The sequence below is a fragment of the Prionailurus bengalensis genome, chromosome B4, assembly GCF_016509475.1.
Source record: "Prionailurus bengalensis isolate Pbe53 chromosome B4, Fcat_Pben_1.1_paternal_pri, whole genome shotgun sequence".
Classification (NCBI taxonomy): Eukaryota; Metazoa; Chordata; class Mammalia; order Carnivora; family Felidae; genus Prionailurus; species Prionailurus bengalensis.
Window position 1 is genome coordinate 120,200,053 of NC_057358.1, and position 15,621 is coordinate 120,215,673.

Here is a 15,621-nt window from a genome sequence, read left to right on the forward strand (position 1 = left end):
ATCAAGCATGAAAGGGAGAGATCACAACCAACACAACAGAAATAAAAACAATAATAAGGGAATATTATGAGCAATTACATGCCAATAAAATGGGTAATATGGAAGAAATGGACAAATTCCTAGAAATATATACACTATCAAAACTGAAACAGGAAGAAATAGAATATTTGAACAGACCATAACCAGTAAGGAAATCGAATTAGTAATCAAAAATGTGCCAAAAAACAAGAGTCCAGGGACAGATGGCTTTCCAAGAGAATTCTATCAAACATTTAAGGAAGAGTTAACACCTATTCTCTTGAAGCTGTTCCAAAAATTAGAAATGGAAGGAAAACTTCCAAACTCTTTCTATGAAGCCAGCATTACCTTCATTCCAAAACCAGACAAACACCCCACTAAACAGGAGGCCTACAGACCAATTTCCCTGATGAACATGGATGCAAAAATCCTCAACAAGACAACCAGATCCAACAATACATTAAAAAAATTATTCACCACGACCAAGTAGGATTTATACCTGGGATGCAGGGCTGGATTAATACCCACAAATCAATGTGATTTATCACATCAATAAAAGAAAGGACAAGAACCATATGATCCTCTTAATAGATGCAGAGAAAGCATTTGACAAAATACAGCATCCTTTCTTGATAAAAACCCTCAAGAAAGGAGGGCTAGAAGGAGCATAAAAGCCATATATGAACGACCCCACACTAATATCATCCTCAATGGGGAAAAACTAACAGCTTTCCCCCTAAGGTCAGGAACAAGACAGGGATGTCCACTCTCGACACTGTTATTCAACATAGCATTGGAAGTCTTAGCCTCTGCAATCAGATGACACAAAGAGATAAAAGGCATCCAAATTGGCCAGGAGGAGGTCAAACTTTCACTCTTGGCAGATGACATGATACTTTATATGGAAAACCCAAAAGATTCCACCAAAAACTGCTAGAATTGATTCATGAATTCAGCAAAGTTTTAGGATGTAAAATCAATGCACAGAAATCAGTTGCATTCCTGTACACCAACAATGAAGCAACAGAAAGAGAAATCAAGGAATCGATGCCATATACAGTTGCACCAAAAACCATAAAATACCTAGGAATAAATCTAACCAAAGAGGTGAAATATCTATATGCTGAAAACTATAGAAAGCTTATGAAAGAAATTGTAGAAGACACAAAAAAATGGAAAAAGATTCCATGCTCCTAGATAGGAAGAACAAATATTGTGAAAATGTCAATACTACCCAAAGAAATCTACATATTCAATGCAATCCCTATCAAAATAACACCAGCATTCTTCAGAGAGCTAGAACAAATAATCCTAAAATTTGTATGGAAAAAGAAAAGATCCCGAATAGCCAAAGCAATCTTGAAAAAAAAAAAAAACCAAAGCAGGAGGCATCACAATACCTTCAAAGACTTCAGGCTATACTACAAAGCTGTAATAGTCAAGACAGTATGGTGCCGGCACAAGAACAGACATTCAGATCAATGGAACAGAATAGAGAACCCAGAAATTAACCCACAAACATATGGCCAACTAATATTTGACAAAGTGGGAAAGAATATCCAATGGAATAAAGACAGTCTCTTCAGCAAATGGTGCTGGGAAAACTGGACAGTGACATGCAGAACAATGAACCTGGACCACTTTCTTACACCAGACACAAAGTAAACTCAAAATGGATGCAAGACCTCAATGTATGACAGGAAGCCATCAAAATCCTTGAGGAGAAAGCAGGCAAAAACCTCTTTGATCTTGCCCGCAGCAACTTCTAACTCAACACGTCTCCAGAGGCAAGGGAAACAAAAGCAAAAATGAACTATTGGGACCTCATCAAAATAAAAACCTTCTGCAAAGCGAAGGAAATAATCAGCAAAACTAAAAGGCAACCGACAGAATGGGAGAAGATATTTGCAAATGATATCAGATAAAGGGTTAGTATCCAAAATCTATAAAGAACATATCAAACTCAACACCCACAAAACAAATAATCCAGTGAAGAAATGGGAAAAAGACAAGAATAGACACTTCTCCAAGGAAGACATCCAGATGGCCAACCGACACATGAAAAAATGCTCAACATCACTCATCATCAGGGAGATACAAATCAAAACCACATTGAGATACCACCTCACATCTGTCAGAATGGCTAACATTAACAATGCAGGCAACAACAGATGTTGGCGAGGATGTGGAGAAAGAGGATCTCTTTTGCATTGTTGGTGGCAATGCAAGCTACTGCAGCCACTTTGGAAAACAGTATGGAGGTTCCTCAAAAAACTAAAAATAGAACTACCCTACGACCCAGCAATTGCATTACTAGGGCATTTATCCACGGGATACAGGGGTGCTGTTTTGAAGGGACATATGCACTCCCATGTTTAGGGCAGCACTATCAACAATAGCCAAAGTATGGAAAGAGCCCAAATGTCCATCGATGGATGAATGGATAAGGAAAATGTGGTATATATATATATATATATATATATATACACACACACAATGGAGTATTACTCAGCAATCAAAAAGAATGAAATCTTGCCATTTGCAACTACGTGGATGCAACTGGAGGGTATTATGCTAGGTGAAATTAGTCAGAGAAAGACAAAAATCATATGACTTCACTCATATGAGGACTTTAAGAGACAAAACAAATGAACATAAGGGAAAGGAAATAAAAATAATATAAAAACAGGGAGGGGGACAAAACAGAAGAGACTCATAAATATGGAGAACAAACTGAGGGTTGCTGGAGGGGTTTTGGGATAGGGGATGGGCTAAATGGGTAAGGGGCATTAAGGAATCTACTCCTGAAATCATTGTGTCACTATATACTAATTTGTATGCAAATTTTTAAAAATAAAAAATTAAATTAAATAAATAAATAAATAAATAAATAAATAAAGTTGAAGGTGCTGATTAAACATTTGAAACCATAGCAGAAATGTCAGCAGAAAAGTGCTGAGAAACCAGTGTGGATACTATCTAAGAATGTCACTTTGGGTATATTATGGGGTAAGTTGTGTCTCCCCAAAATTCATGGGTCAATGTCTTAACCTGCACTACCTCCGAATGTGATCATATTTGGAAATAAAGTTGTTGTAGATGCAATTAGTTAAATTAAGATGAAGTCATTAGGGTGAGACCCTCATCTAATGACTGGTGTCCCACTAAAGAAAGGAAATTAAATTTATGTTTATTTATTTACTTTGAGAGAGACAGAGAGCATGAGTGGGGGAGAAGCAGAAAGAAAATCCCAAGCAGGCTTCATGCTAACAGCGCAGGGCACAATGCAGGGCTCCATCTCCATAACCATAAGATCATGACTTGAGCTGAAATCAATAGCCTGATGCTTAACCAACTGAGCCACCCAGGTGCCCCAAGAAGGGAAATTTAGAGACAGACACATACACAGGGAGAACACCATGTGAAGACTGGAGCTGTGCTGCTAACAACCAAGGAACGCCAAAGACTGCCATCAAACCACCAGAAACAAGGGGAATGGCACAGGAGAGATTCTCTCATAATACTAAGAAGGAACAAACCCTATTGATATCTTGATCTTGGACTTCTAGCCTCCAGACCTACAAGAAAATGGATTTCTGTTGCTTAAGCCATGCAGGTTGTGGTACTTTGTTATGGCAGCCCTAACAAACTAATACAAGGGTTAAAAAGAATAAACAAAAAGAACTGGTTGGAAAAAAAACTTTTAATTAATACTTTTCAGTGTTCTAAAATTTTTACTCCTTGGAAAATAACAAATGATTAAGTAAGGACAAGCAAGGTAAAGAGGATTATCTCTGTTCTTGATAAAATTCCCAAAAGTGTCAAAATTTTACATGCACATGCTCTTTTCCACCCAGGGATTCTAGTTCTAGAAATCTTTCCTACAATTAAACCAATAAATACAAATAAGAATGTACATATAAGGATATGTACTGAAGTATTGTTTAGAATATTAAAAGGACTGGAAACTATTTTTAGATTATCATTAAGAGACTGTTTAATAAATATCATTCATACAGGAGGCAATGTAGTCTAATGCAGAGATCCACAGATTTTAGACTACATAAAATCTACTTAGGCCATTTGTTAATAGTTCAGAGTTCTTACTCTCCTCGAAATTTTTAATAGATCAGAATCTCTGACAGTGAGCTGGAAATCTACGTTTTACAAGTTTCTCTGGTCATATTAATGCAATTGGTTGGTGAAATAGACTTGAACAACACTGGAAGGGTAGTTAAAGAGTGTGAAGATAGAATTCCAGCTCTGTCATTTTCAGCAAAGTTGTCTTGGCCAAGTCTGTTTCAGCAAAGATGTCTTAGCAAAGATTACATTACTAAGAGTATCTACTTAACAGTGTCGTTGGAAAAAATAAAAAATAATAAAATAAAATAAAATAAAATAAAACAAAATAAAAGTGTTGGTGATCATGAATGCGATGATAAAACTAATGAAATAAATTTGAAATAAAATGAAATGAATTTTACAAAATGCTTTGTATAGTGCCTAAGTGCCTAGCTGCTCAATAAATGTAACCATTATTACTAGGCATTCAAAACAATGAGATAAATGTATAGGTACTGATATTTTGAGCTAAAACAAAGAAAAGAACAATATATATGTTCATATCTGTGCAAAAAGTATGTACATATATATTGTGTTTGCGTGGAATATTTCAGAAGGAATGATTTAAAACTTAGTGATCAATACTGGGGAATGAGACCATATTCTCTTGCTTTGCTTGCTCTTTTTTTAAAACTATATATACATGCTATTTTCATTTAAAAAATTCTATGTCTAAATACCACCAGAGGAAGGTTCAAATATAAATGAACTTTAATTTTTATTTCTGGTACTATTATGTAGAAATTTGCATATCCCAGGTGAAATTGAAGATGGTGAAATCGCAAGAATAATCTCCTTAATAAATCAACAAATGCAACTGAAAACACGCCAAATGCCAGCAAAACTAAATAGGGATCAGCTCAGTACGAAGCCTCAATAAAAGACCAAGATAATCTACATAAGAAGTCAAAAGAAATAGAATGTATTTCACCAAAACAAGATGACAAAGAGAAAACTGCATCATATGAAGCAAATTTGAAGCTGAAAGACAGGAGTGTATTGTCCACAAAGCATTACTTGTAGTTTAAAAAGAGAAGAAAAGAAAAAGAAAAGAAATAAACCAAAATTATATAAATAAAAGACTTTCTTTACAGTGTGAGGAGTCAAAAGCTTCATATTCTTTTTTGGAAAGAGGCAGAAAATAAATTATTAGAAAAATGGATAAACACTAAATAAATGAACTAAAAAACTGAATATTCAAGCATAAGTAAATAAACAGGCTTTACAACTAAGAGATAAACCATGTCAAGCTGTTAGAAAAATAACTAAGAATTAACTTAAGTATTGGGAAGACAAAGGACATTATCAGGTTCATAAGAACAAAATGCTGGATTTGATGTTGATGTTGCACAGACATATGTGTAGTGTTGGTAGTTCTGATAATTGTGAGGGGTAACTGTACTATAACTACGCTTGGAGCCTTTATTCCTAAAGTTAGCGAATTGGCCTAAAGGAACAGTGGCAAGGCAGACAGAATCAGAAATACACCATATTCTGCTCCCAGGATTTTTACCCAGTCACCTAGGCTCAAACTCTTGGAGACATTTGCTTTATGCTGTTCCGTCATGCTTACTGATATTGTTAAGAAGCAGTCATTAGCTTCTATAAAATTTGCACTTCATAATAACTCCTAAGCCCAGTATTACTTTTCTATTTCTGTAATTAACCAGGTGGATCAAACTTCATTGGCTCATACCTATGTTATTTAATAGCTTCCAGACTCTCATCCCTGACTCCACTCCATTTTTAAAAAAGGAAAGGGTTTCTACCATTTTGAATAGCAAAACAAGCTCTTAAAGTAAAAATGTTCACAAACCCATCTATGATAATGTTAGGATTAATTTAGGAATTTAGGAAGTATAATAAATGACTTCCTTATCCTCTGACCAAATTATAGATAAGAGTCCTGGGATGACAAGTCTTTTCTGTAAAGGGCCAAAGAGTAAATATTTTAGGCTTTTCAGGCCATATGATCTCTGTTGCAACTACCCAGTGCTATTGTTGGTACCAGTAAAACATAACACACACAATATGTAATTGAAAGAGCTTGTCCAGATTTGGCCTGGATTGGGTCAAATTTGGCCCAAAGATGACAGTTAGCCAACCTGTGGATAAAACAAAGGGTTCATGCAATGGATTAAAATATCAACTAGGTTAGTGACAGAGCAGATACTAGAAAATGTGGTTTAGGTGCAATGCAAGATATAGGCTTCCTATCACTATCTTCCAAAATTAAATAGACTAGCATCAGGTTTCCCAAGCTGAGAAGATTGTTTACTAAGCTTAACTGAACATCCTCTGAACAGGTAAGAAGATCACAAAGAGAATTAGTGACACATATTCGGTTTCTGCTCCCAAATTTACAAATGAATCAACTCCCTTGAGGAGTAAGTAGAAATAGAGAAAAGTCCAGTTAAATGAATCCGAAGTCTCTCCACATGAAAATATGAAGCAAAAAGAAAGAATCTGCCCAACTCCAATAGGTAAGTTTATACTTTTAGGATCTCATTATTTGAAAAAAATACAAGAGCAAACTGCAATAATAAATTTCCATTTTATTAATCATAGCAAAACTATGCACTTTTGAAAATAATAAATATGGATATGGATATGTAAGATCTATTATTGATGCAATCTACAAACAAGCTTGGTGCCTATATGAAATTGAAAGCCCTTTAGAGTATCTCCATAAAGGATCCAGTTTGAGATCTATAGCTCATATCATTCCTAAAGAGTAGGTATTATAGCCCAGACATAGTATTATTAGAAGACAATAGTAATCATCCAATAAATTTTTTTAAATAAGAATATGAATTTTGGGGTGCCTGGTTGGCTCAGTCAGTTAAGCGACCAACTTCGGCTCAGGTCATGATCTCTCACAGTTTGTGGGTTTGAGCCCTGCGTTGGGCTCTGTGCTGACAGCTCGGAGCCTAGAGCCTGCTTCGGATTCTGTGTCTCCCTCTCTCTCTGTCCCTCCCCAATTTGTGCTCCGTCTCTGTCTCTGTCTCTCTCAAAAATAAATAAACAATAAAATTTTAAAAAATAATATGAATTTTTAAAGAATTATTCTCTTTTAAAGGTTTCAGTGCCTCCCCAAAAATACATTTCAACACAAACTCTCTGCTCCCTTAAGGCTGATATGTGCAGTAGCTCCCATCCTGAATGTCACACTTCTGCTTTTGCCTTTTTGCTTATGCTGTTGACATCACTTCTGAGGATCAGGGGGCTCTTCTAGGTCCATAGAAATACTGCTTTTCTTTCACAACCAATTGTAAAATTCTACTTAGTCCATGAAGCATTTCAGGACTATTCTTGCCTATATGGCTTTCTTTCTTCTCTAAATCTAAACACAACAGTAATATTCTGTATAGATAATTCAGTATCTCATGACACACTAGGTTTTCAGATCCTATATTCAAATTTGGTGTTTATGTTCTTAGTTACTTCTAAATTCTTTTTCCCAGAGAGCAAGTGCTTCCATATAGTGCTTTTTTGTACATTTCATGGAACTCAATGCAGCACAATTCTTGCATAGAATAGATTTTCAATTTTTTTTAGATTTTTAAAAATGTTTTTAATTAATGTCTTAAGTTTATTTATTTTGAGAGACAGAGAGAGCATGAGCAGGGGAGGGGCAGAGAGAGACACACAGAATCCGAAGTAGGCTCCAAGCTCTGAGCTGTAAGCACAGAGCCACAAACGAGGCTTGAACCCACAAACCATGAGATCATGATCTGAGCTGAAGTCAAACACTTAACTGACTGAGCCACTCAGGCAGCCCTAAGTGGTTTTTATTTATTTTTGAGAGAGACAGAAAGAGAGAGAGAGAGAGAGAGAGAGAGAGAGAGAGAGAATAAGCAGGGGAGGGGCAAACAGAGAGGGAGACACAGAATCCAAAGCAGGCTCTCTTAAGTGTCAGCATAGAGCCTGACGCAGGGCTGAAACCCACAGACCATGAGATCATGACCTGAGCCAAAGTCGGATGCTTAACTGAGTGAGCCACCCAGGCACCCCTCAAAATGTTTTATTTATGTTAAATGACTGAATCGATCAATTTAAAAAGGATTAATAAGTAAATAATATAAATAACCAATATTAAGAAAATTAAGCCTTAAAAATAGGGTGGACAACTTAAGTGGCCTCCCAAAGCCTTCCCATCTCGTCTATTTTAACAGAAACTTTAATTATAAGAAATGCTTTTGTAATCTCTTATTTCTCTACTCACAGAGACAAGGAAGATAACATCATAATTTACTTTTGTTATTTTAGCTTCCAAATAAAGGTAAATGACACACATCTGTGACTTAATGCTTTAAAAGTTTAGAAGAACACACGTATTGATGAATAATATAATTATTTAGAATACTGAAGAAGACTGGTGCAATGGCAATATGGAAATATGTACTGCTATATCCAGGTTCAAGCTTATTAGAAGTATGTACAGAAGTGAACAACTGAATGAGAAATAGGTTAGGGAAGAGTCTAGAAAGCTGACTTTAGGGGTGCCCAGGTGGCTCAGTTGGTTAAGCATCCAACTTTGGTTCAGATCATGATCTCACAGTTCGTGAGTTTGAGCCCTGTGTTGGGCTCTGTGCTCACAGCTCAGAGCCTGGAGCCTGCTTAGAATTCTATGTCTCCCTCTCTCTCTCTGCCCCATCCCCACTCATGCTCTGTCTCTCTCTGTCTTAAAAATAAGTAAAACATTCAAAAAAAAATTTTTTTAGAAAGCAGACTTTAATCCCACACAGGAAATAATATTTTTCAATATTATAAAGTGATCATTTCATTAACAATCATCTCATTTTCCATTTATTGCTTTCTCTCCTCAAGGATTATGGAAAAATAAAGGAGGAAAATGATTTGAAAAATAATGATGATCCACATGCTGACAAAAAACCTTTGTGTTCTAAGTACAAGTAGTGCTTGAACCCAGGACTCTTTTATTTATAAAAGATGTACTATGAATACACATTCAAAGCTGTGAAACTATCATTTATATACACCATAATTAAACTCCATTAATACAAAACCTTAGAATTCTTACATCTGCTTTCCCAGAGAATTACATGTTAGAAAAGTAAGCTAACATAATAAACATTTTGGAATATCTTTAGACTTAAAAAAAAGAAAAACCTTTCTTTCTACTTTTACTAAATTAATGTGATTTAAGAGGCCTCTTGATGATATTTAGCTTTGATAGCATAAAACCCTGGCTTTTAGTTAAATGAAGGAATTTAAAGATGTCAAAATAAAAATTTTCCACTTGTCTGCTTTTCCACTATTCTCATTACCATTACTCGACCAGCATCTCTGCAAAGCAGAGTAGCAACATTTATATCTTTTGAAATTCCTCTGTTCCTTACTCCTCAGACCCATCTATCATCAGTAAATCCCATGAGTCACCCTTGCATTTCTATATCCTTAGCTGCCATGTTAAACCAGGGTTCAGAACCACACAATGCAGATTATTGCCATTATCTCTCAACTCATTTCTGTTTTTATACAGCTTCACTTCATTCTATGTACAACCATTAGAATAATATTCAAACATCATTATCCTCACCTTTTTCATGGTCCAAAAAAATCAAGTATCTTACAAGTGCTTTTTAATCTAAACAAAACTCTCCACCTTAACCTTCAACTCACCAATCTCACCTATGTTATTTCACCTTCCAGGTGACTCTATGCCAGTACTCTTCACCTGAGTTCATCTGCTTATTTATTCATCTTAACACTGAATTTGAACCTGACTAACTCCCCACCTCTTAAAGGCCAGTGAAGAAGCACTTCTGGAATAAGTAAACATCTCCAAAAGTCCACTCCTCTATAAAAGCAAGAACACTCGTACACATACACACACAAAAAAAATTGTCAAAATCAACTTGTATAGAACTCTGGAAATTAAAAGCTTGTGACAATTCATGTTACAAAAAATTTGGAACTTAGTCCAGAAAATGAGTAGAATCTTTGCACAAACAGTAAGCATTAAGACATTTTAACTTATCCCATTACTATTTCCCTTTCCCCGGTTCTACAGTGAGAAAACTAGCAGCCTCATAATAATAGTAAATCTTAAAACCAGCAGCAAGCCATTGCCAGGGAGGAGAGGGAAGCTGAATGGTTTCAAACCATTAAAAGCAATCTCACATCCAAAGAGAACTCTCAAGATTTAATAGCCTCTCTGGAAAAGGAATTATGTTAACTGTAATCATAGAATACCCCCTAAAATAATAGAAAAGAAATACCAAAGGAATTAAAATGATAAACTAAAAATATCTATTTAGCACGAAGAAAGGCAATAAATGAGTAAAGGGGAAAAAAAGATGTGACATAAGAAAACAAATAGCAAAATGGCAGACATAAATCCTACTTTAATAGTTATTATATTACATGTAAATGGATTTAGTAATCCAAACAAAAGGCAGAGAATGGCATAATAGATTGTTTTTAATAATTCAATTATGTACTACCTATAAGAGATACACTTTACACTCAAGGACACTAATAAGTTTAAAGTAAAAAGTTAGAAAAAGATACACCATAAAAACAGTAAGCAAAAGAAAGCTGAAGTGACTATACAGTTGACCCTTGAACAATGTGGGGGTTAGAGATGCCAACTCTCTATGCAGTCAAAAATCTGCATATAACTTTTGACTTCCCCAAAATTTAACTACTAATAGTCTGCTGTTGACCAAAAGCCTTACTGATATAACATAGTCAATAAACACATATTTGTATGTTATATGTATCATACACTGTATTCTTACAACAAAGTGGACAAAAAGAAAATTTTATTAAGAAAATCAGAGAAAAAACATGTACAGTACTATATTGTAAAAAAAAATCCATGGATAAGTGGACCCAAGCAGCTCGAACCCATGTTGTTATATTGGGCAAAAGAAACTTTCAGACAGAAATTGTTATTAGAGATTTTTCTAAAAAATGGTCAATCCATCAGGAAGACACAACATATGTAAACATATATACACCTAACAACAGAGCCCCAAAACACATGAAATAAAAACTGATGGAATCAAAGGGAGAAATAAGAAGTTCAACAATAATACTTAGAGAAACCAATACTCCACTTTCAATAATGGATAGAACAATTGGGCAGAAGATCAATAAGCAAATAAAAGAGTTGAACAGTACCATAAACTAACCACATCTAACAAACATCTATAGAACATTCTACCAAACAATAGAATGCATATTTCTCTCAGCGCACATAGAATATTCTCCAGAATAGACTTTATGTTAGACCATAAAATAAGTCCCCATAAATTTGAAACTGAAATGATACATGGTAAGATATTCTCTTACCATGAAAGAATGAAATTAGAAATTGATAATGGAAGGAAATTGGAAAACTCACAAATATATGAGAATTGAAAAACACATTCACAAATAACCAGTGATTCAAAGAATAAAGCCCAAGTTAAGTTAGAAAATATTTTCAGATAAATGAGGGGATAAAAAGCCCACAACATCCCAAAATGCATGGGATGCAGATAAAGTAGTTCTTGGAGGGAAATTCATACTTGTAAACTTATAATAAAAAAGAAAACTCTCAAATCAATGATATAATCTTCAGAATACAAAAACTAGAAACAAAAAAAGGATACTCAAAGCATGCAGAAGTAATGAGATGAATATCTTTAGACTAGATGCAATGAAAATAGAGAATAGAAAAACAATAGAAAAAATCAATAAATCCAAAAGCTGGATCTTTGAGAAGATCAACAAAATTGACAATACTTTAGCTAGAGTGCCCAAAATAAAAGAGAGAAGATTCAAATTACTAAAATCAGGAATGAAAAAGGAAAGAGACAGCAGTACCAACCTTACAGAAATAAATAGGATTACATGAGAATAACAAGTGACTCTATGTCAACAAATTAGATAACCTAGATGAAATGGACAAATTCCTGGAAAGATACTAACTACCATAACTGACTAAAGAAGAAATAGAAAAATGTGAGCATATCTATATCTAGTAAAGAAATATAATTAGTAATTTTCAAAATTTCCCATAAATATAAATAAGGCCAGATCCAGATAGCTTTCATGATGGAAGTCTATCAATCATTTAAAAAAGACTTAATACCAATCCTACACAAACTTTTAAATTACATAAAAGGAGTAATCAGCAAAATGAAAAGGCAACGCATAGAATAGAAGAACAAACACCTGATGAAAGATTAATACCCAAAATATACAAAAAAACTCACACAACTCAGTAGAAAAAAAACAAATAACCCAATGCAAAAGTGGGCAAAGGAGGCATGCTTGGGTGGCTCAGTTGGTTAAGTGTCTGACTCTTGATTTTGGCTCAGGTCATGATCTCATGGTTCATGAGTTCAAGCCCCATGCCGGCTCTGTGCTGACAGCACAGTGCCTGCTTGGGATTCTCTCTCTCTCCCTCTCCCTCTCTCTCTCTCTCTCCCCCCCTCCACCCCCGCCACTTGCTCTCTATCTCTGTCCAAAATAAATAAATAAACATTTTTTAATGGGCAAAGGATCTGATTAAACATTTTTCCCAAGAAAATATACAAATGGCCAACAGATACATGAAAAGGTGCTCAACATCAACAGTTATCAGGGAAATACAAAAATGAGATTGTTCCTCACACCTGTTAGAATGGCTATTATCAGAAAGACAAGAGACATGGCTAGTGAGGGTTTAGAGAAAAGGGAAACCCTGCACAACATTAGTGGAAATGTAAATTGGTTCAGCCACTATGGAAACAATACAGAGGTTCCTCAAAAAAATTAAAAATAGAGCTACCATATGACCCAGCAATTTCATTTCTGGATATTTTTCTAAAGAAAACAAAATCACAATCCCAAAAAGATATATGTATCCCCATGATTATTGCAATATTATTTATAACAGTCAAGATATAGAAACATCTAAGTGTCTGTAGACAGATGAATAAAGAACATGTGAGATATATATACAGAATGAGTTAAAGGATAAACTGACACATATTAAACATTTTCAGTTTATCTGACCAAAAACCAATTATAATCAGGCAGCACCAAACTGGAAGTTGTTAAAAGTGCTACACTAAAAAAAACTTGGGGAGACTTTCATGGAGAAGAGGAAGAAGAAAAATAAGGAAATTATTGATTAGCTATAGCTTAAAGCCTAGTTTGCTATTTGTCATTGGTTGTCCTTAGGTATCAATGTCATAACCTTGAGGCATTTACAGGCTTAGATCTTGGTTTGCTTACAAAGGTTTCCAGGGCATTAGAACTACCTCAGTCTTAGTTTAATTAATTTAAATAAATACATATTATGGAATATCATTCAGCCATAAAAAAGAAAATCCTGCCATTTGCAACAACATGGATGGATCTTGAAAGCATTATGCTAGTGAAATTAGACAGCAAAAGAAAAATATTGTATGATCACACTTATATGTGGAATCTTAAAAAAAACATTTATAGACACAGAGCATAGACTGGCATAACTGGGTATTAGAGGAATTAAATGTATTATATAACCTGATATGAGTAAAACATGCTTTTCTCCCCCAAACCATGAAAGAAAGAACTATTAGAATGAAGTTTAGACACAAAGAATTATAACTTTATTCATACCAGAAAATAAGATCTCTATATAAAGTCATATAATTTATTAAAGAGAATAGTCTTATAAACTCCCAAATGGTTTTGTGAAAGAATTTGCTTTATTCTTTTTCATAATACTTAGAATCTCTGGGTTGTTCTGATTGTCTCTGGAACAGTGACCTGAGTTTCATGTATGCTCCAGAATCACAAAATCATATTATCCTAAAATGCTCAATTTCCCTTCCAAAAGTCATTTGCAATCAGGGGGAAAAACCAGCAGCTACTTCTCTTTATGAATCTAGACAAACATTTTTTCAACAACTTACAAGTTCAAGATATATGAACACAGAAACATTTATTTTCAAAGCTATTCATGGACAGTTCAACTATATAAATTATAACTGAACTCGGCTTTGGTTTTATGATAAAAAAAAGATAGTTAAAAATTCAGTTAAGACCCTCTGTGAAATAACTAAGATGTTTTTCTTAGAGCTCAGATTTCTTTAAAAAACTATATCATGTACCTGAAAGATGAATATTAAAAATTAAAAGGGTAAAACTATCAAAAACTAAGAATATGAGACTAATAGTCACAGAGTTAAATACCATCACTGGTAACACAGAAGCAAACTCATTGCCAAACTTCCCCACCTAAATAGGAAGGTCTTCAATAATTCCCTGATAGAAAAGAATATGAAAAACAGTAACTCCAACATACCCTTAAGAAAAAGCATGGCAATGATACAATAATTCATCACTGAGCTGTATTTCCAAGAGCAGTTATAATGTAATAGGCTCAGTACCAACAAAACTGAACAAGATGTAGTTAATTAGTCAAAAGCATTATATAGGTGATTATTCTTCAGTGTATTTATGTAGATGTGTGTGTTAGCAATTAAAAAAATAGCTAATGATGACTGCAGTGGACATGGCAGTCAGGTCAGAAAATGTCTCTAGGCATTCACCTTTTCCTGACACTAAAAATACATGCAATCTCTTGGTAGAAAAAAGGAAGACCATTATGGGGCACCACAGCCAACAAGATACACTAAAATTAAATTATTAGTCCAGTAAACACAGAGGAACCTGTGGCATTAGCAAGACTAAGATCAAATGACATAAAAAGAAAAGTCAAGTCAGAATTTCACTGGAAACCAAGATTTGTAAGCTGAATTTGAAGATGCTGCTACTACGTTTAGAAAAGAAAAGAAAAGAAAGAAAAGAAAAGAAAAGAAAAGAAAAGAAAAGAAAAGAAAAGAAAAGAAAAGAAAAGGAATAACTATGAAATTCAAGATGTTATGAGAAAAAGAAAAAAAGCAAATTATTTTCCCAAACATTATGTGTTTGGATTATGCCACCCATAATTTGAATAGTATCTTAATAAGTGTGGATATAGTTTGTTACCATGAACAAATATTGAAATCAATAAATCATATGTTATCAATAATTTCAATTCTCCCTCCTCAATTCTTGTATCAGTAACAATTAATCTGGTAAATTTTTTATTCCAATATGCCTTAGATTTTCACATTCATTTTCTCGATCAGGTTTTGAAGTCAAGCACCCCTGGATCCAAATCCTGTTTACTATACTTTATTATGTGTGGCAAATCACAAAAGCCCTAAGAGCTTCTTTTCTTCATTTATAAAATGCAGATGATATCTTTCCAAAAGGTTGTTTTGAGAATGAAATAAAATATTCCATGTAAAAGATCTAACATCACTCCTAGAACACTATATGAGCTTCCTTTTAGGAACACTCCATTACCACTGCCTATGAGTCAAGCATTTCAAGCATTTCAAATTACCAAGCATTCCATGACAAGAGTTTCTGGAATATAAGGAGTCTACAAGCACCTATATATTTAGTTAGTTATAAAGCACATATATATTTAGTTAGTTATAA

General features: G+C 34.3%; 1 protein-coding gene across 13 annotated transcripts in view; it reads right to left on the reverse strand.

Annotated features, from left to right (window-relative positions):
- Positions 1-15,621, reverse strand: part of ANKS1B (ankyrin repeat and sterile alpha motif domain containing 1B) — a 1,096,782-nt gene that overhangs the window by 701,553 nt on the left and 379,608 nt on the right. The window lies entirely within an intron of this gene.